Source organism: Pinus tabuliformis, chromosome 4_1 (assembly GCF_031772625.1).
Source record: "Pinus tabuliformis cultivar Carrire ecotype Pingquan chromosome 4_1, CPIR1, whole genome shotgun sequence".
NCBI classification, from domain to species: Eukaryota; Viridiplantae; Streptophyta; class Pinopsida; order Pinales; family Pinaceae; genus Pinus; species Pinus tabuliformis.
The window spans coordinates 903261633-903289022 of record NC_142303.1 but is presented as its reverse complement, the minus strand read 5'-3'; positions in this window follow the sequence as shown (position 1 = coordinate 903289022).

Genomic DNA, 27390 nt, shown 5'->3' with positions numbered 1-27390 from the left:
AGAGTTAGGAATCCTATATGAGGAAGAAGAAGAAGTAATAGATATCACTAGATTAACATTTTATCAAATATAGTGTAAGATTATGTAGGAAAGGAGAAAATGATATGCAAAGAACCCTCCCAATCCTTTATCAATGATTAAAGTTAGATAAATTGTCCTAGACACTACAATGATTCCTAAGATGACTGCTTCAACTAGAACAATCTTTATGACTGCAACGACGTTAAATGTCAACAGACATAATAGATGGGTTGCTAAATTACAAGCCAAACTTCATGCTTCCAAACAAAGAGTTGCTCAGGAATAAGAGGAGAATGAGGTTTTGTGCCTATTTGATTCAAGCGGAAAAGAGTTGCAAGCTTCCATTCAAGAAGATGTAATGACATTAGAAGATATTATGGCCTTATTCTATCAAGAGATGATGAAGTTGCATAAGATTGTGGCAATTTTCCCAACCATACAAACCAAATATAAAGAGAAGACGATTATGCTTAAACAAGCCACCACAACTATCAATAACATATGTTACTAGACTTCCGAATATCCAGATGTGCCAGAAACTCTCCCCATGAAGGATTGGATAACTTCTCAAAATGACAAGGTCCAAATCCACATCAATATCCAATCATATGATAAATTTGCAAAAGACGTGGATAGGGTACTAGCCTCATAAAAATATTTTCTAAGTGGACTAGAGTCTGTTATCAAAGCGCACAAAGTATCTTCTATAGGATCAATCAGTCAAAGTAAGGAAATAAGAAGAATTTATCCAAGAAATTCAATCTTTTCTAAATCCCTTCAAACAAGTTGGTGCAATGGAAAACTTGCAGGTTATGAAAGAAGAAATTACTCAGTATGTGGTGGAACTAGTAAGTATATATACCAATTTGGTGACCTTATCTAACAAAATATATGCTAAGAAGAACACTCTATTTCCAAACACCCTAGAATTCTTTCACATACATGGGGACAAGCAAAAGGAGATCAACTAAACAACAAAATATAAGCTTTGGCACTCATATCTTGTACATGATTTACATCTAGGTGTTTTAGGGTTTTCTATTGTTATATTGGTGGAGTAGAGCCATCTCTTTCATGTAACATGTTCATAGTAGGATAGATACTAGAGTTGAGTAGAATCTCATAGGTATGTAAAAGGTCATGAGGTAGCTTAACAGTCATAGGGTAGACAAAAGGCCACCCCTCTTTCTATGAATATGTCCTCATGTCACAATGTAAAATACTTTTGGATTTTAACTTATCTTTGGTGCATGTTGTTTGAGAACTAAGAGATCTTTTGGTGAATGCAAGAAGTAATTTCTGATTTCCACTTATGGATTTGATGGATGCCTCATGTGATGATTGTTACGCATGATTTTGTCACCATTAGGAAAAATACCACCAAATATGGATCTGTCGCTATCCGATGTAGTGTTTCAAGCATTCCCCTACAAAGTTGAAAGTAAAACAATCCCAAAGTATTCAAGAATTCTGGATTATATTTCTAAAAAAATATTTTTAAGCACTTGTCTAGTTTCCTAGCCAATACTTGTGCAACCATAATTTTTACCGTTATCGACTATGACAATTTATGCTCTATCTTCCACTATAAACTAGACAAATATTTCAATGTGACTAAAAATAAAAAATTATTTCTAGAAGCCTTGTTGGAGGAATATTTCCCAAAGAAGGCTTTGAGCCTCTACATACTTGGGTCTCATCCCTTTGTTCATGGGTAAAAATCCCTGCCTTTGTGGAACCATCATCCCTCCTTTTGAGGATCTCATCCCTTGAGAAGAGGATCTCAAACCTCCTCCTCTTGGCCTATAAATTCAACATAGAACAGAGGGCTAAGGGGGACTTTTGAATGTAAACTTATGTTGTTAAAATAAGGTTAAAAAGCTTGTAATATAAGAAGAGGATTGGATACCATTGGGAGGAGGCATACATCATCAAGGCCAAGGTTGTAATGCTTATTTTTGTTAAATATTTAATACAAGCATTTTTCTTTCCTACTTGCATCTATTTCAATGCTCTTTGCAAAGCTCCTTGATCCTTTGCATGGTTTATAACTGAATATTGGTTTAATTTGGTGATTTATGCTATATTATGATTTATATTCATGATATGTTTTACCTTTATCTACTTTTTTCTTTTATTCCTTGTTTGTTTATGTTCATGCAGATCTTACTTTAATAGCAAGGAAAGGATTTTGAAAGCATTGAAAGGACTTCCACAACCATTTCGTAGAAAAGGTAAGAGGCTCTTGCATACATCACACTTCATTCTTTAGTTATGAATTAAGGAAAGGTAGTAGTCATTTGTATGTTTGTTACTAGATCTTATTTGAGTCTAGGGAGACTACTCTTGTCTGCAAGAGTGATTTTTCTACCATAATATTAATGCTTTGGATATTCTCAGCTTAATGAATTAAAGTTCCTTGAAATTCAGCGTACTATTTCCTCATGTGCCATCATGCATTGTGGGGTTCCTTTTATGATGAATGGATTGTATATGATGTGCTTACCTTATGCTTGTGTTGATAATCTTATTTATTGACATTAGAATTGTAGCATTGTGTGATTTATGGTCACTTATGTTTTCGTATCGTTATTAATCACGAACTTATTCATGATTGATAAAATTATCTTTACATGTATGTGTGGATATAATTTGAAACTTTTCTAACACATTTTTTTCTTGAGGTTCATGCTTTGAAGTTATATTGTTGTTATTCATCAAGTCTATTATATTATATTGCCATAGGTTACTTGCATTTTTTGAGGTTTTATTTGTTATCTTACATTGACACTTGTATTGTTTGAAGAAAAATCTTAATTAACGAGATGAAATTTGAGCCCACATACCTAATGGGACTCCTAGACCAAATGATGTAGATTTTGATTAGGATTATGCATTGGGAAGATCCCCTAGATGTTTTTGGTACAATCCAACTCGCTAATTGATTTGGAGCTAGAAGGAGGGCCCATATTACCAAATGGCTAGCACTAACACTCGTCCTCATCCTGAGACCGCCCAATAAGCTAGTAACCAACCTTCACCTGTTATGCATGTATCTCCTCACCATCTCTCTTTTGGTCCACCTTTTGGTGATACTCCCTAAGTTGATGCTCAACCACTTTTCCTTGAAGATGATCATATCAATGAAAGTCCACCTCTTTAAGAATTTACATATGAGAAATAGAGAGGCTTAGACCCCATTACTTTCCAATTCGCAAAGGGCCTCAAATGTATACCCACCACTTACTCTGTTCCTTAGGCCCATGCAACTAAGCGTCACCATACTTATAAGGTTTTATTAGTAAATTCAATATAAGATTAGATTAATATGACCTTGGATGATTATGTGAACATTGTGGAAAGACTTTCAATCCAACTGTTGGACAACCCATCGGGGACTAAAGGGGAAGAAATTGGGGAAGATAATTTGGAAGGTGGAAACCAACCACAACAAGAGAATATTGGAATTGTTCAAAGACCAAGGGTTGAGAGAAAATATAGGACTCAAGTGAACTTACACCACGAGGAAGAGTGCCAGAATGAGAGGAATCATAGATTCCGAAGGAATTTGAGGAACCTTAGAAACCTTAGAAACTTCAGAAACCTAGGAAACCTTGGGGTCCCTTGAAGGAATGAAGGAGGACCCTCACACACTATTGAAGGGTCTAGGTCTAGGTATAAAAGTGATGAGGAAGATAATGTCAATTAGGTGGTCTACCATCCCATAATAGCTAACCGAAGACAACACTTGGCATGGATGACTCACTCTCCTTTAGATATCTGGTTTCAACTTCATGATATTCCTCAACACCCCAAGAAACATCTACCAAAATATGACCCCGAGAAAAGTTGCATGGCTAAAGAGCATATGAGTAATTTTTACTTGGCTTTGCAAATGACAAGGGTACTAAATGATGATGTTGCTGGTGGGAGTTTTCCTCACACTCTAAAGAATAAAGTAGCCACATGGTATCACTCTTTTACTATACATTCTATATAGAATTGGGATGAGTTTTGGAAGAATTTCCTCAAAACGTTCATTGAAGATAAGACACCATCTATGCTTCTTACTAAGCTAAGTTCTTTGAATATGGGTAAGAAGGAGAAAGCTAAAGAGTTTAATAATTGATTCACTACCATCCTGAATAAGTTTACAACTAATGTGGATCTTGATGATTCCATTATTTTTTATTATTATACTAAAGCCTAAGTGTGTTACATTTTCATGTTTGTGAAGAGAGAAGCAAAGGTAACTCTAGTCAAGAATTTTGTGGAGGCACGTGTGGTTGAAAATGATTTTATTTCCATAGGATCACTTGAGCATGACAAGTGAAAATATTCAAAGTCTGATGATAAGAAAAATCAAGCCTCATTTAGAAAATCCCATGATAAATATTCTTTTGATTTCAAATATTTAGGAAAATATTTGAAGTAGTTGACTAATGAAGTTTCTGAGCTGAAAAGGAAAACCAATACAATTTCATAAGGAAATGAATCTTAAAATCCTTTCTTTAAGAAGAATAACAATCCACCAACAAAGTCAGTGCAAAGTTCTAATGGAAATTTCAATGTCAAATATCTTGGCATGGATTATTATTTTACCTTTCACGAGGAAGTACATTGAGAAAAAAACATGTCCCCAATGGATACACAACATAATTTTTGTGGTTAGCAAGGTGTGTGAAGATTAGATGATTAGTGATGAATATGAGGAATCTAAGGATGTCAAAGAGGAAACAACTCATCCCAATGAAAATGTCAGCTATTCTATTTTAGCATTCAAATTTATTTGAAGGGGTGACATCCAATCCATCCAACAAGTCCCTGTGGGAGACACTCCTCCCCCTGAGAGACTGAAGATATATATCTTTAGTAAAGGTCCGATAGCAGAGTCCACATTGGAAAAAATGAATAAAGTGTTGTTAATAAGGATCTTTCCTCTAAACAATCATACTAAACTTTCAAATTCAATTCCTAAAACCCCATCAAGACAAACCTAGAAGAGCACTTTGGTAGATGCTAAAGGTAACTCCAGTACTCCCGAAACCTCTATTAATTATTCAAAACCTAATTCTAATATGTATTCCTCTAGAGATGATGTTGGAAATAATACTGAGAGGGGGGGGGGGTGAATCAGTATTATCAAATTCTTTTCAATATATCTTCCAGATTTATACTTTAATTTATTCTTTAGATATTGATCATTAATTTGTATGTCAGTACCATATAGTAATGAGCAAGGACAAGAAAAACAGATAGTCACACCAAAGAACACCAGATATAAGATGGAAACCCAATGTGGGTGAAAACCACCTGCTACAATATGTCTCTATCTTCTTTCAATTAGAAACTTCTTTTACAATGATTTTGTACTGGTGCAGTCCTTTACCAGTACACAGGCTGCAAGCTGCTGAGAGCTACAACCCTCTCTCATTTTCCAGTCTCTCCTAGAAGGGAGCTACAACCCCCTTAGATCTTGTACTAGCTAATCTACCAGTACGTAGGTGTTGACCTACTTCTTTTCTTCCAAGGATCATGTTTCATAAATTTTCAAACTGGATCCATTAACATCAAATAATCATCAAGTACATGTGAATCAACCAATCTCCTTTTACAATCACCCAATGAGTCAACCAATAACTTCTCAGAATGCAGTAACCAGAAAAGAAATACTAGTAATCTAAACCCAGAACTCTACAGCAATAGATAAAAGGCAACCAACTAATATTTTAATAAAAGTCCGCAACTTCACCAATAGAAACCTGTGAATATCCGTAGTTCTTCTGTGTCTGGACTGCGTAGCTTCGCACCTGTACTGTTTACTCGACAGCGTACCTCCGCACCTGCGCCTTCTGTTGCTCTGTGTACCTCCACACATGTGCCTTCTGCTGCACTGCGGACCCTCGCACCTGTGCCTTCTGCTGCACTGCGGACCCTCACACCTGCGCCTTCTGCTGCGCTATAGACCCCCGCACCTACGCCTTATGCTGTGCTACAGATCCCCGCACTTGCGCCTTCTGCTGTGCTGCGTACCCCCGCACCTGCTCTGTGGATCGCCTGTGGACCTCCGAATAGAGCCAAATTAACAGCCCTCCAATGTGCCACAGACAGTCAGATCCACAGATCTGATCATGCGCCAGAGAGATCACGACCTATCAATAGATCCGCCTTACAATTTATAGATTTCACCTTGATTTAGATCTAGATTTTCAAACCGATCACCCAAAATTTCAGATCTTAAGATATTCAAATTTCACGAGTGACTAGCCAAGTGATCTCCTTTCCTTTTTATAGGCAAGCCCTTACTCAAACCATGGAACAAAACCATCGAAAACCAATACAGGGGATCCAAAAACGGGGTTCAATAATTTAGATGCTATACCACGGACCAAAACCATAGGATCATGAACGTCGAACTAAATACCATGGAGAAATCATAAAAATTCCCACGTGTGTGCGCTTCTCTACATTGAAGTGAGTGAATTTGATGCCCGCACCTTTTGTTCAGAGAACCTGCGGGTATGCCCGCACTTCTTGTTCGGGGCACTTGCGGGTCCGCAGCTTTTCTTAAGCTCACCTGCGGGTATCTCTTTTTCTATGATTTTGAGAGCTTGAACAAAGATTTGCCACTTGAGTGAGTTGCCATCAAGTACAACACCTGTGCCATAGCGCCAAACCTGAATCATAATGCCAAAAATTCCCCCCTTTGGACTTGATGGCAACCCCAAGATCGTCAAAGTCATTCTCCCCCTTTGTCATCAAGGGCAAAGGGTTATACTCCCCCTGAGATATAAGACATAGAGACAAAACATTAGCAACAATATTCAGATCAGTATCCTTCTGAACTTTCTCCTCCAAGATCTTCTATAATAATGCCAACAATGTATTAGTAGAAGAATATATGCTCCCCCTGAACCTATGTCGGATGGTCTCTGTCAGACCCATATTAGAATATCTTCAACCAGAGCCTGTCCCTACTGATATCCATCAAACCTCCATATACGCCATTGTCTCTGCACAAACCGGCGTATGTACGCGGATCCTTCTCAGGAAACTCGCGTACACCCATCTTTCTTTGAAACAAACAAGTTTTAACAGCAAGATGATTCATCAACTACTCCCAGCTTCTGTCTGAGGTATTCAAAAGTTTCCCTAGGTAGTGGTTTGGTGAGAATATCAGCTACTTGTTCCTTAGAAGGAACATACTCCAATTTGACCTTTTGTTCCAACACTTATTCGGGAGAAAGTGATACTTGATCGGTATGTGCTTGGTATTTGAATGCATGACTGGGTTCTTTGAAATGCTGATTGCACTTGTATTATCACATAGGATGGAGATAGGTGGAGTACAAGTGATTTGAAAGTCCTGCAAGGTTTGCATCATCCAAGGAAGTTGTGTGCAACAAGATGCAGCAGCCACATACTCTGATTCTGTTGTAGATAAAGCAATTGAACTTTGTTTCTTGCTGAACCAAGATACTAATCTGAAACCCATGAAGAATGCACCCCTACTAGTGCTTTTTCTGTCATCCATGCTTCCGGCCCAATCTGCATCTGTATAAGCATGAAGTGTGAGATCTGTATCTCTAGGATACCATAAGCCATAATTTTGAGTTCCTTGAAAGTACTTGAATATTCTCTTAACTGCCTGAAGATGAGTTTCCTTTGGATTTGCCTGAAATCTTCCAACTATTCCCACTGCGTGCATGACATCTGGTCGGGTACCTGTCAAATAAAGCAGACTTCCAATCATGGATCTATAGGTTGGTTGATGCACTGTTGCAGATTCATCATTTGCGCTGAGGCTGTATCCTGTAACCATAGGTGTACATACTGGTTTTCAATCTTCCATGCCATACTTCTTCAAAATTGACTTGAGGTACTTGGTTTGAGACAAAAAGGTACCGCCTTCATTTTGTTGGATTTGCAATCCAAGAAAATATGTCAGTTCTCCAAGCAAAGACATTTCAAATTCTTTCTACATCACCAAGGCAAAGCTTTGACTCATAGCTTCTTCATTGCTGCCAAAGATAATATCATCTACATACACAACAAGTATTAGCAATTTGTCATTTTCAATTTTTATATAAAGATTGCTATCTGCTGATCCTTTTGAAAAACCTTGTTGATGAAGATATTTGTCCAAACTGTAGTACCAAGCCCTTGGAGCCTTTTTAAGACCATAGAGAGCATTTTTTAGTCTACATACAAGATTTGGATCATTCCCAAGAATGAAACCATCTGGTTGCTCAAGGTACACTTCTTCTTCTATGTCTCCATTCAGAAAGGCTGATTTCACGTCCATTTGAAATACTTTGAACTTTTGAAAGCTTGAGAGAGCAAGGAACATTCAGATGGCCTCAAGTCTAGCAACGGGAGCAAAAGTTTCTTCAAAGTCTATTCCTTCTTGTTGAGCATACCCTTTACAAACAAGTCTGGCCTTGTTTCTAATCACTTCCCCATTTTCATTCAACTTGTTTTTAAAGATCCATTTTGTCCCTATAACATTCTTATCTTTTGGTCTAGGAACCAACTCCCAAGTGTTATTCTTTTTGATCTACTCAAGTTCTTCATCCATTGCCTTGACCTAGCATTCATATTTGCATGCCTCTTTTACATTTTGTGGTTCAGTGGAGGAGAGCAATGCCAAATAGCTTGAGGCTTCTGCAATTGTTCTTCTTGTTTGTATACCTACCTCTTTCTGCCCCAAAATTTGAGATTCTAGATGATTCTTCTGAACGTACCTGGATGGAGTCTTCTCTTCTATCCTTATATGTTCCTCTGGTGCCTCTTGAGGTTATTTTTTATCATCAGTCTGATTTGAAGTATGGTCTTCATCCTCTTCGATATTTTCATAATTTACTTGCCTAGGAATGTTTCCTTATTCGTCAACCACTACATCAATGTTGTCAACAATTCTTCCAAGTCTTTTATTGTAACACTTGTATGCTTTGCTGTGGGGAGAATAACCAAGGAGAATGCCTTCATCTGCTCTAGGTTCAAATTTGCCGAGATGTTCATCATTATTCTTAATATAGCATTTGCTTCCAAAAATTTTGAAATGTTTTACCAAATGAGTCTCACCATACCAGAGCTCATGAGGAGTTTGAGTGCTATTCACCCAGACAATTGTTTTGTTGAGAATAACAACCGCAACAAATGCAGCTTCACCCCAGAAGGTTGCGAGAGTTCCAGACTCATCAAGCATAGCACGAGCCATTTGTTGAACCGTTCTATTCATCCTTTCCACTACTCCATTTTGCTGAGGAGTCATAGTTGTAGAGAATTCCCTTCTTATTCCATGTTCTTCACAGAAGTCGAAAAATTCATTCGAGGTAAACTCCCCACCTCTATCAGACCTGAGGCATTTGATTTTGTGATCTGATTTTTTTTCCACCAAGGCTTTGAATGATTTGAACTTTTCAAAGGCTTCATCTTTGTGCTTCATAAGTCCTATCCAACACATCCTGGAAAAGTCATCAATGAATAATATGAAATATTCTTCTCCTCGAGGTGACCTTTTTCTAGATGGGCCACATACATCTATATGGACAAGTTCAAGTGGCCTGATAGCTGATCCTTCCTTCTCAGGGAAGTTAGTTCTGGTTTGCTTACCAAACTGACGTGATTTGCATATTGTGTTGTCTGGAATACCACGAACTGCTTGGTACTTGCATGCTTTCCTTATCTGTGAAAAGCTTAGATGCCCCAACCTTCGGTGCCATAACTAGTGTTCATCATTTTTGCTCAAATAGCATTGTTGTTGTCCTTCTTCAAATATGTATAAATTATTTGGAGTTCTTATGCCTTTGATCATTGTTTTTCCTGTATCAAGATCACGAACACTACATCCATTTGATCGAACTATTACCCCAGTTCCTTGATCGCACATCTGACTGACACTCAGTAGATTATGCTTCAAGCCATCAACATACAAAACATTTCCAACTTTGACTTTTTCTTTCAATTGAACAGTGCCTTTTCCTTTTATGACTGCAGGGGTACCATTTCCAAAAGAAAATTTCTTTCCCTTTTCTAAAGCACTATATGATTGAAGTTTTTCTTTATCACCTGACATATGCTTCGAACATCCACTGTCGATGTACCATTGATTTTCCTGTCCTTCTGCATATAAATCTATCCCACATATTTCTGGTTGCGGTTCCTTCATTCTCCATGTTATGGCATTTGAAGTTTGTTCCTTCTAAGTTGTCTTCCAAAACCTGCTCCTGCATTCAGAATCTTCATGACCGAAGTTATTACAAATAGAACATTCAATTTCACTTTCAAGGGCGGAAAAGTTGTTATAGGTCCTTTTCGTGATTCCAGTCATACTTCTTTGTTTTTGAGCTTCTCTAGTCATAATTGTCTTATAGGCAACACGTTGAGCTGCTTTGTGACTAAATTTATGGCAAAAGAAACATTGGCCATTGAAGAAACTCATGCGATTATCAAATCTATCAACCAACTGATTGTAGCTTCTACTGACATCCATTCTTGAGGCAAATTGGAAAGCTTTTACCTGTGGCTAGTTGTGGCTTCTGTTTGTCCTTAAGGTAGATTGCCCCCAATTTTCTTGATAGTCTTTGTTCATTCTTGAGGTAAACTGTCCCTGATGATTTTTATTAGGCCTTTGCTCGCTCCTTCTTGCTGCATCAAGATAACTTTTGGAGGTGGATGCTTGAGATGCTTCTCCATTATATCCCAGACCTGTCTTGATTAGTGGGAAACACTGCACATTGATAATCTCATCCAGAGTTTCAGATCCTTTAACAAACTTAAGATTAAGAGCTTTTGTTTTCTCAATCTCTTTTCTAAGACCAACAATTTCACATTCCAATTTTTCATGATGTTTTTCCCTTTCAGCCAGTTGACATTGCAGAGAATCAATAATCACATTTTTCTCTTCTAAACAAATTTTGAGTTTAGGAATCTCTTCATAAAGACCTTCTTCATCTATAGCATCCATGTAATCATTGTCTTCAAAAGCGATTAAAAGCTTATAATTATTAACTCATTCATCTTCGTCACTATTTGAAAGTCCATCACTATCTTCATGAGTGTAATAGCTTTTCTTATTTGCATTATGTTTCTTGTTCCATCTAACAGGTTCCTTCCCCTTGTCAATATTATACTTATGAGGACATTTGGTAGCAGAGTGACTGACTCTTCCACAAGCAAAGCATTTGAAAGGGAACTTACCTCAGAATCATCCAGCACCCCGTTGAAGGTTTTTGACAAAATTTGATTCTTCTTCTTCTTCTGACACGTATCCTGACTCATAGTAATCTCCTTTGCCTGAAGCCTTGAAGGCAGCTTCTCTCCTGTCTGATGGTCCTCCTTTCCTCATTTCATAAGCAGTCAGAATTCTCTGCAGCTGTGACATGGTAAGGTTTCATAGATTCTCTTTCTCTTCTATTGTAGCAACTTTAGATTCAAACCTAGGGGACAAAGATATTAGAACCTTTTCAACCACAACAACCTCTTTTATTTCTTCACCCAAATTTTTCATACAATTAACAATATCATCTACACGAAGGAAATAGTTAGCCACACTTTCATCATTGTGCATTATGAGATTTTCATACTGAATTCTGAGTGTTTGAAGTTTTTCTCATTTTACTTGTTCATCTCCTTCATAGCTCAGAACAATCTTGTCCCATATTTCTTTTGCGGATTTATATTGCATAACCTTCATGAATTCTGATTGAGATAGACATCCTAATAGAGTATTGACAGCCTTTGCATTTGTTTCATATTTCTTCTACTCAGCCGGATCTGTAGGAGTTGTTGATGGAAAAGTGTACCTTGTATCTATGATGTCCCAGACTTCTGTACCAAGAGATTAAAGATAGGCAGTAACTCTTACCTTCCAATATACGAAGTTTGTCCCGTAAAAAATTGGAGGCTTGATAGATGCTTCTCTATCGTAGTTTCTCATGATGATGGATCTTCCTTCAAGCGATCAAGCTTCTTCAGAAGGACCTGCTCTGAAACCAATTGTTGGAAATAATACTGAGAGTGGGGAGGGGGGTGAATCAGTATTATCAAATTCTTTTCAATATATCTTCCAGATTTATACATTAATTTATTCTTCATATATTGATCATTAATTTGTATGTCAGTACCATATAATAATGAGCAATAACAAGAAAAACAGATAGTCACACCAAAGAACACCAGATATAAGGTGGAAACCCAATGTGGGTGAAAACCACCTGCTGCAATATGTCTCTATCTTCTTTCAATTAGAAAATTCTTTTACAATGATTTTTTACTGGTGAAGTCCTTTACCAGTACGCAGGTTGCAACCTACTAAGAGCTACAACCCTCTCTTGTTTTCCAGTCTCTCCTGGAAGGGAGCTACAACTCCCTTTGCTCTTGTACTAGCTGATCTACTAGTACGTAGGTGCTGACTTACTTCTTTTCTTCCAAGGACCACATTTCATAAATTTTCAAACTGGATCCATGAACATCAAATAATCATCAAGTACATGTGAATCAACCAATCTCCTTTTACAATCACCCAATGAGTCAACCAATAACTTCTCAGAATGCAGTAACCAGAAAAGCAATACCAGTAATCTAAACCCAAAACTCTACAGCAATAGATAAAAAGAAGCCAACAAATATTTTAAGAAAAGTCCACAACTTCACCAATAGAAACTAGCGAATATCCACAATTCTTCTATGTCTGGACTACGTAGCTCCACACCTGCATTGTCTACTCGACAGCATACCTCCGCACCTGCACCTTCTGCTGCTCTGCGTACCTCCGCACCTGCGCCTTCTGCTGTGCTGCAGACCCCGGCACCTGCGCCTTCTGCTGTGCTGCGGACCCCCGCACCTGCGCCTTCTGGTGCGTTACGGACCCCCGCACCTGCGCCTTCTGCTGCGCTGCAGACCCCCACACCTGCGCCTTCTGCTACGCTGCAGACCCCCGCACCTGCGCCTTTTGCTACTCTGCATACCCCCCCACTTGTGCTGTGGATCACCTGCGGACCTCCGAATAGAGCCAAATTAACAGTCCTCCAATGTGCACAGACAGTCAGATCCACAGATCTGATCATGCACCAAAGAGATCATGACCTATCAATAGATCTGCCTTACAATTTATATATTTCACCTTGATTTAGATCTAGCTTTTCAAACCGATCACCCAAAATTTTAGATCTTAAGATATTCAAATTTCACGAGTGACTATCCAAGTGATCTCCTTTCCTTTTTATAGGCAAGCCCTTACTCAAACCATGGAACAAAACCATCGAAAACCAATACAAGGAATCCAAAAAGGAGGTTCAATAATTTAGATGCTATACCACGGACCAAAACCATAGGATCATGAACGTTGGACTAAATACCATGGACCAATCATAAAAATTCCCATGTGCACGCGCTTCTCTGCATTGAAGTGAGTGAATTTGATGCCCGCACCTTTTGTTGGGAGAACCTGCGGGTATGCCCGCACTTCTTGTTCGGGGCAACTGCAGGTCCACAACTTTTCTTAAGCTCACCTGTGGGTATCTCTTTTTCTATGATTTTGAGAGCTTGAACAAAGATTTGCCACTTGAGTGAGTTGCCATCAAGTACAACACCTGTGCCATAGCGCCAAACCTGAATCATAATGCCAACAAATGAGACTACACCTCATTTATGGTATATAAGATTATTTAAGACATGAAGAAGAAATGAGCTAATATTTCTATTTTTGTTACTTCCTAAGATGGCTAGCCGATGAGATTTAATCATCAAAAACTTTGCTACCATGTCTCCTGCCAGTAATTCTTTTCCCTCCTCAAAGGCCACCTCTTCTAGTCATTCCAAGAGTTCGGTTAATTTGTAATCCATCATCAATGCTACTAATGCAAATTATAAAGTTTCAACTCCTTGGTTTCTCTTAAATTATATAATGTATTAAAATTATCGTTTATATAATGTATAAATTTATAATGTATAAAGAGTTCCCTTAAGTTTCAACTACAATGTATATAATTATCGTGTTGATTATTGTGCATATACCAATGTCATGCCCTTGTCAGTTTTCAAGAAATTGAACATTCAACTAGAAAAATAGATGCTAAGATCATCAAATTAGATAAGTCTTAAGTCCCTACCATGGCAGAGTTGAACAATGTAATAATCAAATTATCTTAGGAATTTAGAGTTCATTAATGTGTATATATTGTGGTTGTTGACATACCAGAGGCATATGGATTGTTTCTAAGAAGGGATTGATCCAACAAACTTCAAGGATATTTTGCGACAAATCGGACGCACCTATGGCCCCCTTACAAATGAAAGAATAATTAGATAGGAGTCAACAACAAGCCCTATATGAAGCATACAGTTACTAAGCTGGAAGGACCTAATGAACCAATCAAGTTTTCTCAAGAAGAGATGGGAATGTGTTTCCAGGAGATGAACATTGGGTGTTATGAAGCCTTGTAATTACCTATTCCACTAGATACACAGTTGGAGCCCCTTCCTTTCTCACTGAAGGTAATGAATCTTGTACTATAGATGTAAATAGACTTAGCAGAGATCCTAATTGCAATGAAATTTGGACCTCATATTATGATGGGTCCAAGACTCAGGATGGATCTAGTGCCAGTTTCATTCTAATGGATCCAAAAAAAGATAACTTTTTAATTTCTTGTAGGATAGAATTTGAGTGCACTAACAACACTGTAGAGTATGATGCATTGATCATTGGACTAAAGAACACCATTAATATTAAAGTTGAATGTTTAAAGGCGATTCTTGATTCAAAAATCATCACAAGGGTGGTATGAAATACTATTTATTATGTATCATTGCATCTGAAAAAACTATCAACAAGAGGTAGGGTGCATGATCTATTCATTTAAGTATTTTGGTATTAAGTCAGTTCCTAGGGTTAATAATGTTGTTTCCAACACTCTAGCTAATGTTGCAGCCAAGTTCACACCTTTAAGGGATGGTTTTTCTATTTAGATTATCTGTAAACCTATCGTACCATATAATGTAACTAATCTCTATGTTTTTAATGATGATAAGAAAATACTAGATTTCATGGTAAACATGGATATATTCAAAGATGCGACAATAGATGAAAAGGAACATGAGAGAACCTTACAAGAAGAGTTTGATACACACAAGGGAAACCCCATGCCTAAAGGTGTTGCTACATTGGAAAAATTATTCAATTTGTAAAACTGATTTAGGGGACCCACGAACACTAAAAATCAAAGTTCCATAATGTCACACGAGAAAATTAATCTTAGGATAGAAGTTGATGTGATGTTCGTCAATCTTGGTACGTGTTATCCTCCCATACAAGGAAGCGATTTTGTTGAGTTATTCAATAGGTACATAAATGTTTTCACCTGGACATGGGAGGATCTTAAAACATATGATACCTTCATCATTCAACATGTGATACCTAAAAAGACACGGTAAAAAAGTTGAGGAAGGTCCACCCAAATTTAGAACCTCTCATCCAAAAGGAGTTGAAAAAGTTGTTAGACACACAAATCATTTTTAAAGTCAGACAGTTCACCTGGGTCTTTAATCTAGTTCCTATAAGGAAAATGTTTAGTGAGATCTAGCTATGTGTTGATTTCTAGAATCTGAACTAGGCTTCAGATAAACATAACTACCATGTCCCCTATATGCAGAAAAGTTTTCAAATAGTTTCTGGATCTGAAATGTTTTCTTTGCTTGATGGATTTTTTGGATATGATCAAGTTTCAATGGTTGAATCGGATAAACTAATGGAGACTTTAAGAATGAAGTGGAGAACATTTTCCTTCCGACAAATACCCTTTGGCCTCACTAATGTTGGAGTCAATTTACAAAGGCAAATGGAAATTTCCTTCAAATGGATTATCATTCAAAGCATGGTAGTATATTTGGATGATGTGATGGTGTTTTCAAATAGGAGATTAGATCACCTCCACCATCTAAAGACAATTTATTAATGTTGTAGAAAACACAAAATATCACTCAATCCAAAGACGTCAAACACTTCCAACTGTACATCCTAAAGAATCATGTGATAGTGTTTGTACCTCACCCAATTGTAAGGTCATTCTTTATCCAATAGGGATTGGGTGAGGGAAGAGCTAACTACATTACATACCTCTAGGAATATGACTTGGAGTTCAAGCATGCTCACAAATTCAAAGGATATGGGATATGTAAACTAGTCATTGAAGCTTTTGAATAGCTAGATGAAAAACTGGAAGGATGGGATCAAGAAATTGAAATGTACTAGAATGATTTTGTGCCAACACATGATTATTCATCATCTTGGTATACTAATATGAAGAAGTATTTAGGAAAAGGGACCTTTCCTCTTGCCTTTTCTGTAAAACAGAAAAGAGTTATAAGCATTAAAGCTACATTTTATTAGTCGGTCCAAGGAAACATATTTCGTAAGCACTATAATGATGTATCACTCAGACATTATCGAATGAATTCTAAAAGGTGTTGAACGAGCAACATAATTGGCTAGTAGGTGGGCATTATGTTGGTGACACTACAATCACAAAAGCATGAGAGCCAATTTCTATTTCCCTCCCTTTTTTAAGGATGGCCATGCATATGTGTGAAAATGCTCTATCTGTCAAAAGTGTGCCTCAAGAGAATCACAGTCGGTTCTAGCACTCTAGTATATAGTGGTTGAAGAACCTTTTTAGTAGTGGGGGCTGGATGTCATTAGGGAAATCATGCCACATTCATTAAAATAGCACAAGCACATACTCACATCCAATAATTACTTTTCAAGGTGGGTGGAAGTTGTGCCTTTACATCAAATCAATGACCAAGAGGTAATTCATTTCATTAATCCCAATATCATAACCTATTTCAGTGTTCCTACCCCCGTCATAGTTGATAATGCTACTTATTTATCTTCATTTAAGTTATGTGATTTTTCCTTGGAAAAAGGTATCGTTATAAAAAATTCTACTAATTACTTCCCTCAAGATAACAACCTACATAAGTCCAATAATAAGAACCTAATCCATATTATTAGGAAAACCTTACTGTCACAACCATAAGAAATTGGGACTCATCCTTACTTCCTTGTGTATAGGAACAAAGCAATCCTACTGTCGAACATGTACCTGATCACCCTCCAATTATCACAAGAATCTTAAGGTACACTCTATCGTACCATGCAAAACTGAATTAATACCTTACTTAAATTTGAGGAAGAGAGAAAAAAGTCTAAAGAGAAGTTTTTTTTACACCAAAAGTGAATCAAGGGATGCTTAAATAAGAAATCTTCAATTAGTAATGAGTTTAACATAGGAAACCTAGTCCTGAAATGGGATAAATCGCATGACGAAAAAGGTAAATTTGCCAAATTCCAAGCCCTATGGATCAAACCTTTTCAAGTTAAAGAAAAACTTGGCCAACATACCTATTGCTTAAAAAAACCTAGACAGGAAGTGTGAACCCCTTCCAGTGAATGTCTAGGATCTTAAATTCTACTTTACCTAGAAGCTCTTGGAGATTCCCACTCACCCTTATACATATCTTTCTTTTAGCTTTATGTTTTTAGTTCTGCATTTAGTGTAGTTCCTTGAATCTCCTACATATAATGTGCATCATAAAAACCCTGTCTATGACTAAAAGGATTTTAGTTTGAATAAATCACTCTTGAAAATCACCCTGAAATGAATGTATTCCATAGTTAAGGTAGTTCGTACACCAATGGATAAACTGTATTTCTCTTGTCTATGCTTGATCTTAGCTATATTTAAATTTAAAACCTTACTGATGTGTAAAGACCGAGGTAGGTGGGGAACCCTGATTATCCCAGGCACCCTATTTTAACAGCAATATGCTTGCTTTTGACTTGGATTCATAGGTTTAAAGTTGGCTTTAAACCTTTCTACTCAAAAGGTAGAAGGAAAACTTATAATGGGTGAACTACTTGTGGGAAAAATAACAAGGTCTCTAAAAAACCAAAAACAACCTCTGTTGCATGTAACATAAGTCAGGGTCCCTCATCCAGCCTAACGAAAAAAATCCCTAATAAATGATGCCAATGTGCACATAATAATATAAAATTAAAATAAATGGTAAAGGATTGACAAAGTTTTCTCACGCAAAGAGGTTATTTGATGAATCTGTCAGGGTACCAACTAGGCTCACTCACAGTGGAGCAACATTTGTGATTTCTAGGAGAGACTCCACCGGGGTAATAAATAGGCTCTCTAGAAGTGGAGTAACACAAGAGACCCTTAGTTACAATACCTAACATTATTATAGCACATATGTTATTCTATGAATGCCTATCGAAGTTATTGGGAACACTTGTAATTAGTGTCTCAAGTAAGACAAGTTAATGTGGTAAGGTGCTTATAACCTATATCAAAGGGTTTCTTGGAAATCTTAGTGAGACCCATGAGCCTAGGATTACATGTTCACAAGGTAGGACTACATTTCTCAATAGAAGAAAAACAAAGACTCTGAGGTTCTACCAGTGAATCACCAATTGTTGTAGCTGCTACAACAACACTAAAATTTGACCCACATCAAAAACTTTGGAGCCCCCCACATTGGACTTTTAGTTCTTTGTCTATGCCATGTTAAGGTTTCATACCGTTGATATCAATCTGAGTTTCCTCTAGTACTTATGAGAATTCCACTTGAAAGGTGTTCAACTGAGTTCTTTCCCAAGGTCGTTGGTCACACCATGAGACCATAGCTGATCCAGATTCTCTCAGCTGCTGGAATTAACCAAGATGTTTTATCTCTGTGATGTTAGTAGAATTGCATGTGAAAGAGTGAAAAAAACCACATGTGCATACTTTAAGGAAGAGGAAACATAATGACAATCATCAAATCAAAGAATGCACGCAACTTGACAAAAAAGTTCACCCAACCTGGGTTACATCTTCTAGCTCGTTGTCAAGAGTGGGTAGGTCACTTCATTAAATGTTGCAAGAAGATGATGAGTACATGATGTATTCTTTTTTAATACAATGGAAAAATCCCTTATAAACTCTCACTCATATAAATTCTCCTTTAGCATGAAAACATATCAAACTCTCACATGAAGTGGCATACAAGAATCCTCCAAGAAAGTGGCAAACAAGGATCTCAACATCAAATCATCATTTCGGAAAAAATAAAAATAAGAAATCGAATCAATGCATCTTATACCTCCACTCTCGGGATGGCCTAAAAATTCACACCTCTACTGAAGAAATGGATTGCGCTGTTGAATTCCTTGCAAAAAAATGTGAAATTTGACTATAAACTTGACCCCATTATGACTCAGTTAATTATGGGCTCCTTAGGAATCTCAAAGATTCCTCAAAGATTATTCTTTGCTGGATGTCTAAAATTTTGCTACTCATATGAATAATCTAATCACACCATCACATTCCTTGCGAAAAAATGAGAAGAAAGATTATAAATTCTACATAATTCTGGCACTGTAAAAAATCGACCCTCAAGGAATCTTAAATATTCCTCAAAGATTCTTCATAGAAAATATTCTTTGGAATATTCCCTAACATATGCTTTGACAATATTCCTAAAATCTTCTTGATATTCATGACTTCATTGGCTTTTTTTCACCCTCATCTCTCATGTATTCTCTAGTATCCCCTTTCAACCATTTGAATGGCATTTTATCACAAAGTGTGGGGATGAATAAGACAAAGTGTGTGGTTTCCACAATGGTTGGAATAGTCATATTAAGTTACTTGTTTCTAGGGTGCTTTTGGGTTCAAAAACCATGGACTCCAAAATTTTCTTTAATATGGTTTTAAAGCCCAATTTTGGTTTCAATATAGTTTTCAAACCATATAATATATGGAAACAACTCCCAAAACCATGAGAATAATAATAATTGTTATTATTATCCAATTTTAAGTTTATTTCCAAGACAAAAACCAAATTGGTGTATGAGAACCCCTTGTTTGTGGGACAAGGGACCCACCTCCGTGCAACGATTTGACTGCTAAGTCCACTGATCTGTTGTTGAATGTTAGTTTTGTTGTGCTAATTTCAACTTTAGATTTATAAACAAATTCTTGATGATTGCTTCATGTGCATAGGTTCCCTTATGGAGTTTGTGAATGAAAATAGGTAAACTTTATCAATTTTTATGTTAAGCTCACGAGAGAAATAACATGAAAAACAAGTGCTAAACAACAACAATAAAAAATACAACAAACCATCAATTTGAACACTTAACACAATGTTTTGATGAAGGAGTTCACCCCTCCTGGGCTACATCTCTTTGGTCCAACTTCCATGCCTTGGGCCTTTGTATTAGCTCAATAATGGAAAACATATTGTTTACAATTCTCTACTGCTTTTTAAACCTACTTCAATGTGCTCAAAACATTCAAATTATCTAGGAACACCTTTTCCTGATCTCATTTCGGTCAAATTTTGCTCCAATTATGGTCAAAATTGTTTTCCCTAGTAAACATTCTCTAAAACTGGAGGAACTCTAGTTAATTCCACTAAAAATGGAGGAATCTTTGAAATAGGCAGAACCACCAAAAGTCCGTCGAGTTAATTGAGGATTACTTAAATGTTAAGTGGAGTTAATTAATGGTTAAGTGGATATTATGTGCATTAAGCACATTTAATGGTGAACTGTTATCCGTTTGCATTGGCCGTCTACATGGTAGAGGTCACATGTGGCATTGAATATCAGTTTATGGTCTTCATAGCCACTAGAAGTTTTTGCTAATCATTAAGCTTGGCGGTTATGTTATGTGTGTTGACATGGAGGGGGATGGCCCACATGCTGGCTCCCTCCTAACCCCCAAACCGCATATCATTAAACAATAATTACAATAAGAATTCGTTATATAGTAAGAAACATAGCGTGGGTGCAATGGTGGAATGTGGAGCCTTTTGGGGCCATGTTGCGGGCTCGACTTCGCCAACCTGCCCATTATTGTGTCACACTATGAACCATAGCCGGTCCTTTGGGGAGGGACATGTGGTGGCCTTTGGGCTTGCCACTTGTCCCCTCCTCATTGGTCCATTCTAAACCAATGAAAACATGCCATGTCACCACATCTAATAACAATCCATAGGATGCTGCTTGTTGAACTCTGATTGAGCATTGACTGACCTTTGACCCAACGCAATCACTTACCATGTCAGCAATACAGACTATTGACTGTGCAGTGATTGTAAATTTGTTTTCAAAATTTCTTATGTTTGGCAAAGAGGACAAAACACGATATCTTCCTCATACGAACTCGGTTTAGGGAAATGAATTGCGTTCGGATCGTATCACCGAGATGGATGCAGTTGTTCAGGTTTCGAGTGATTCCGAGAACTTTTATTTTTTGAGCTAAATACTGAGCACCTGATCATTCCTCCCCACTGGAAGCCTTTTGGACCCCAAAAGATACTATCAATTGTTCAGTAAGTGATGGTACAACTCCCTAACCTTCTCGATTTGCAACCATTTGCATTTAGAAGGCTATTTTCCCTTGAGTCCCACTCTAAGGTATTCGACATTCCCTCTCTTTGAAGTTTTGGTTCTTCTATCAAGTATGAGATTATGATAAAGTTCATCATGATATTCTAGCGAGAAATCCCCTACTGATGTTATCTGAACATGTTTTCCTTGATCATTAATCAAAGGAGGTTCAAATAATCTCAAATTCTCAACATTATCAACAAAGTATATTTTCATATAAGGAGGTAAATCTAGCTTAAATGCATTGTTACCAATCTTTTCCAGAATTTTGAAAGCACCATAACGGATTGGCTTAAGCTTTTTACCTTCCCCTTGAAGTCTCTCTTTGCTAATATATAACCAAACTTTGTCTCCAACTTGAAATTTATGATCGACATGGTGTTTGTCATGCCTTTCCTTGTAGCTGCTTTGACTTCTTTCAAGCTGTTCTTGCACTGTGTGATGTATCAATTGAATTTTCTCTATGAACTTCACTTCCTTATGGATGTCGCTATGACCATTGACGGTGACATATTTCTCAAAGATTGAGTCCAATGGCGATCTTGGAAGTACCCAAAACATGCCTCAAATGGTGATGTATTTGTGGAAGAATGCTTTGTCCTATTGTATGCATGTTGTATATAATGCAACCGTTCATCCCATAATGTGGGATGTTTGCTGTGAATCCTCTAAGAAGATGAATGGTTGTCCTATTGACCACCTCGGTTTTTCCATCTGTTTGCAGATGAAAGGATGTACTCTTCTTCAACTTAGTGTCCATCATGTCCCACAAATTTGACCAAAAGTTCCCAACAAATCGAGAATCTTGATCACTTACAATTGAAGTAGGAAGACCCAAATGAACCCAAATATTTTGAAAGAAAAGATGAGTTGTTTGTTTATCTATAATTTTCTTTTTACATGGTGTTAGTATACACATTTTGTTGAACCTGTCTCCAACTACATACAAGTAATCATGACCTTTCCTTGACAATGGAAGATCTCCTACAAAATCATTGAGATGCTTTCCCATGGATGTGAAGGTATCAGAAGTGGAGTGTACAATCCTAGTTTCCTATTTCTAGGCTTACTTGTTGCACACAAATAACACCCTCTAATGAAATGAGATACATTATCAAACATGCATGGCCAATAACAATACCTTTGGAGATTCGCTACTGTCTTGCCTAGACCAAAGTGTCCAACAATCAATGAAGTGTGTGCCTCCATTATGATATTGTTTCCTTCTCCCTGTGGAATACATAACTTGCCCAAGTGATACAATAAACTGTTATGTCCATGGTAATCTAACTCTTCAATTTGGTTTCCTTGGCTCAATCTTGCATACACATCTTGAAAGTAATTATCATATGCATATTGCTCAATGTAACTTTCATGCAAAACATAATTTTGCTTGAGTATAATAGATGAATTTACAATAGGCCTAGAAAGCATATCAAATACCTTATTATAAATTCCCATTTTTGTACTTGATAACCAAATGAAATTGTCGTAGAAAACCAATCCATCTGAAGTGTCGTGATTTTTGCAACTTTGATTGTGACTGTAAATACTACAATGGTTGATGGTCGGTATGGATAATGGTATCCTTCCCCATCAAGTAGTGTTTCTATTTTTTGACACCTTTTACCAATGTGTAAAGTTCTTCATCATAAGTGGGATAGTTAGTCACAATTCCATTAAAAATTTTAGACTGAAATGAAATGGGCTTACAATGTTGCATAAGAACTGTTCCCATGGCATAATCACTAGCATCAATTTGAATCTCAAATGGCTGTCTAAGATCCGGAAGAGACAATACCGGTGCTGAACTCATATTTTTCTTTAAAGCACCAAATTCTTTCTACTGTACATCTCCCCAATGGAAGAATTTCTTGACACTAGTCAATGCATGTAATGGTGCTGCGATGGAAGAAAAATTAGCAATAAATTTCCTCCAATATTGTGCTACCCCTAGAAAGCTTCTTACCTATGTAATTGTATTGGGCTTGTGCCAATTCGAATGACCTCAACCTTATAGGGGTCTATCTTTAGCTCACCTCCTCCAACAATGTGTCCCAAATACACTAAAGAAGTCTTTCCAAATTAACACTTTGACATCTTTAAAACAATTGTTCTTTTCTCAAGACATGAAGTACCTTGTTCACATGCATGACATGTTCATATATGGATTTGTTGAATATGGGAATATCATCTAAGTAAACAATGACAAAGTCATCTAGAAATGGTCTCAATACATCATTCATAGCTCTCATGAAAGTAGTTGGAGCATTTGTAACACCGAAAGGAATAACAACCCGAAAGGAATAACAAGCCACTTAAACAATCCTTGTTTAGTTTTAAATGTGGTTTTCAAAATGTTCTCTTCATCTATTCTAACTTGATGATAACCACTTTGTAAGTCTAACTTAGTGAAATACTTTCCATACCTTAGTTGATTAAGGAAATCATCAATTCTTGGGAGTGGATAACGATTCTTTACCATTATTTTTTTCATTGCACGGAAATCCACACACATGTGCCAAGTCCCATCCTTCTTTGGCACCAAGATAATGGGTGAATCACATGGCAAAGTAGATGGGCGTATGATACCTTTTTTCAAAAATTCTTGAATCTTCTTCTTGATTTCCATGCTCTCCATAATTGACATGTGATACATGCCAAGTTTTGGAAGTGGAACATCCTGATGCAGTTGTATCTCATGTTGAATTCCCCTCTTGGGAGGTAGCCCCTTTAGTTCTTGAAATATATTGCCATGCTTTCTTACCACATCAAACAAATCACATTTTAATTTGTCATCAAAACCTTCAAAGTATTCATAATCAATATCATTATTTTTCTTGATCATGAGAAGCACAAAATTTTTACTTGCATTTACTAGTCTCTTCATCTGCCCTGCATTAACCAAAGAAATGTTTAAATTTTTGCGATGGGCTCTAACAATATACTCCACCCCATTCTTGATTAACATATATTTTTTCTCATGGCGATAAAATACTTCTTTCCTGTCATACAAATAAGGACTTCCCAAAATTATTCCTGACATTTCAAGTGGAACTACATCTAACTCAACTTCATCAATGAACTTTTCAGTAATGGAAAACTTGAATAAGCATTTCCTTGTAGCATGTAAATTTGCATTATTGACTATCCAACCCAATGGATATGGCTTATGATGAGGTACAGTTTCAAGGATAATATTTTTGACCAAGTCTTCTGAAATTAAGTTTGATTGTGACCCACTATTGAATAATGCATCAGTCTTTGTATGATTTGAAATTACCCTTACATGGAACAGATCTATTCTTTATTCTTCATTTGGAGTTTTATTATGCCTATGTGAGGAACTAGTGCTTACATCAACTTCTTTTCCTTTTGTGACCATGGCTGAAATCTCAGTCTCATTTCCAGAATCTAATCCAAGATCATGTTGTGTGGTAGCAGTCGTCTTTTGTCTTCCCTTATTGTTTGGTTTCTTAGGCCTTAGTTCAGGATGTAATTTCCAACAATGCGTTTCATCATGTACATCTTTGGAACAATGATGGCATATAGTTTCCTTCCCTTCTTTCTTCACACTTGCATTCTTTTTTCCCTTCCATTTTCCTCCCTTCTCTTTCTCCTTACCCTTGAATGGCTTCTTCTTACTACCCTCTTCCTCAATGTTCTTTCCTCGTGCTTCAAGGTGCATGGCTTGCACGCATACCTCATCCAAATTTCTTGGATTGAACATAAGGATAGTATGTTTTAAATAGGAATCTAAACCCCCAATATATTTCAATAGTGTATCTTGGGAATTCAAGTTTACTCCTAACAACAAATTCCTCTTCCTAAACTCCTAGGTATAGTCTTGAACAGTTTTGCCTTTGAGTTGCCTAAAATTTTGCCAATTCATAATGGAGTTTTCATATAGGCTAAAGGATAAAACTATATTTTAATTGAAGAAACAAATTCAACCCAAGAAATTGATATCTTACCATGAATTCACATTCCGTCTTGAGTATTTGATTCCCAACAAATTAATGTTGCTCCTTCTAGCCTCAATGAAGGCAACTGGATTTTAATGACATCTTATTGAAGGTTCTAAATTCTGTAATAAACCTCCAATTGTTGAATCCAATTGTCTAACTTTTCTGCATTCACTTGAATCACCATTGTACATGGGAAGTTCAAACTTCATGTCCAATTTAAGTAAGGGAGTTTTTTTCTTTGGGGTTTTTTAATGAGTATGAACATTTTTTGTGGTAAAAGTGGAAGATGATGGTGTTTGAGATGTTGAGGATGATGAATATGATGAGGAAGGTGAATATGGTGGAGATGGACATGGCTTTCCTCCACTACCCTTTGAATCCTTCTTCTCATATTCTTTTATCTCCTTAGCTTCCCTCTCCATGTGGAGGCTTAGAACTCTCTCCAACCATTCTAGTATTCCTCTCTTCATAGAGGACTAACAATCTTAGTTAAATTATAGAAAGCTTTCTTGAATGCTTCCTCTTCTAAAGAAATACCGTTAGTCTCTCTTTCTCTTGACATGATGGCTGTGGATTCAAGCTTAGTTTCGGGTACTGCTTGTACCTCTTCAATCTCAATTGAAGGTAAAACTTGAGGTTCTTCAAGTGCAGCTGGGATTGAAACTTTAGGTGGATATTGTGGCCTTATGGCTCTCATTATTCTGGGCATTACCTAAGGAGTTGCAACCAATAGTTTCCTTTCTCCTCTCTGCAACTTTAACCTTGTAAGAATCACAAATTTGCAACCATTAAAACCCTACTTGCACAAAACTCAAGAAATCAAGCAAATAATCCTTTGCTCCAATACCAACTTGATATGATTTTGATTATTAGCTTTGTTGTGTTAATTTCAACTTCAGATTTATAAACAAATGCTTCATGTGCATAGGTTCCCTTATGGTGTTTGTGAATTAAAACAGGTAAATTTTATCAAGTTTTATGTTAAGCTCATGAGAAAACTAACATGAAAAACAAGTGTTGAAAAAAAACAATCAAAAGTACAGAAAGCCATCAATTTGAGCACTTAACAAAGTGTTTTGATGAAGGAGTTCAACCCTCCTAGGCTACATCTCCTTGGTCCAGATTCCATGACTTGGGCCTTTGTATTAGCTCAATAATGGAAAAGGTGTTGTTTACAATGCTCTACTTCTCATGAAATCTACTTCAATGTGCTTAGAACATCCAAATTAGCTAGGAACACCTTTTCCTGATCTCAATTTGGCCAAATTTTTCTCCAGTTATGGTCAAAACCATTTTCCCTAGTAAATCTCCTCTAAAACTGGAGGAACTTCAGTTAATTTCGCTAAAAGTGGAGGAAACTCTGAAATTGGCGAAACTGCCAAAATTCCACCGTGTTAATTGCGGGTTAATTAAATGTTAAGTGGAGTTAATTAATGGTTAAGTGGATATTAGGCGCATTAAGCGCATTTAATGGTGAACCGTTGTCCGTTTGTGCTGGCGGTCTACATGGTAGAGGTAACATGTGGATTTGAATGTCGGGTTATGGTCTTTGTAGCCACCGATGAATTTTGCTAACCATTAACCTTGGCAGTAATCTTAGTGTGTTCATATGGAGGAGGTTGGCCTATGGGTTGGCTCCCTCCTAACCCCCAAACCGCATATCATTCAACAACAATTACAATCAGAATCTGTTATATAATAAGAAACATAGAGTGGGTGCAATGGTGGAATGTGGAGTTTTTTGGGGCTAGGTCATAGGTTGGACTGGTTGGCTTACACATTATTTTGTCACACTATCCACCATAGCTATTCCTTTGGGGAGGGACACGTGGTGGCCTCCGAGCTTGCCACTTGTCCCCTCCTCATTGGTCCATTCTAAACCAATAAAAACATGGCATGTAACCACATCTAATAACCAAACACAGGATACCACTTGTCCAACTTTGA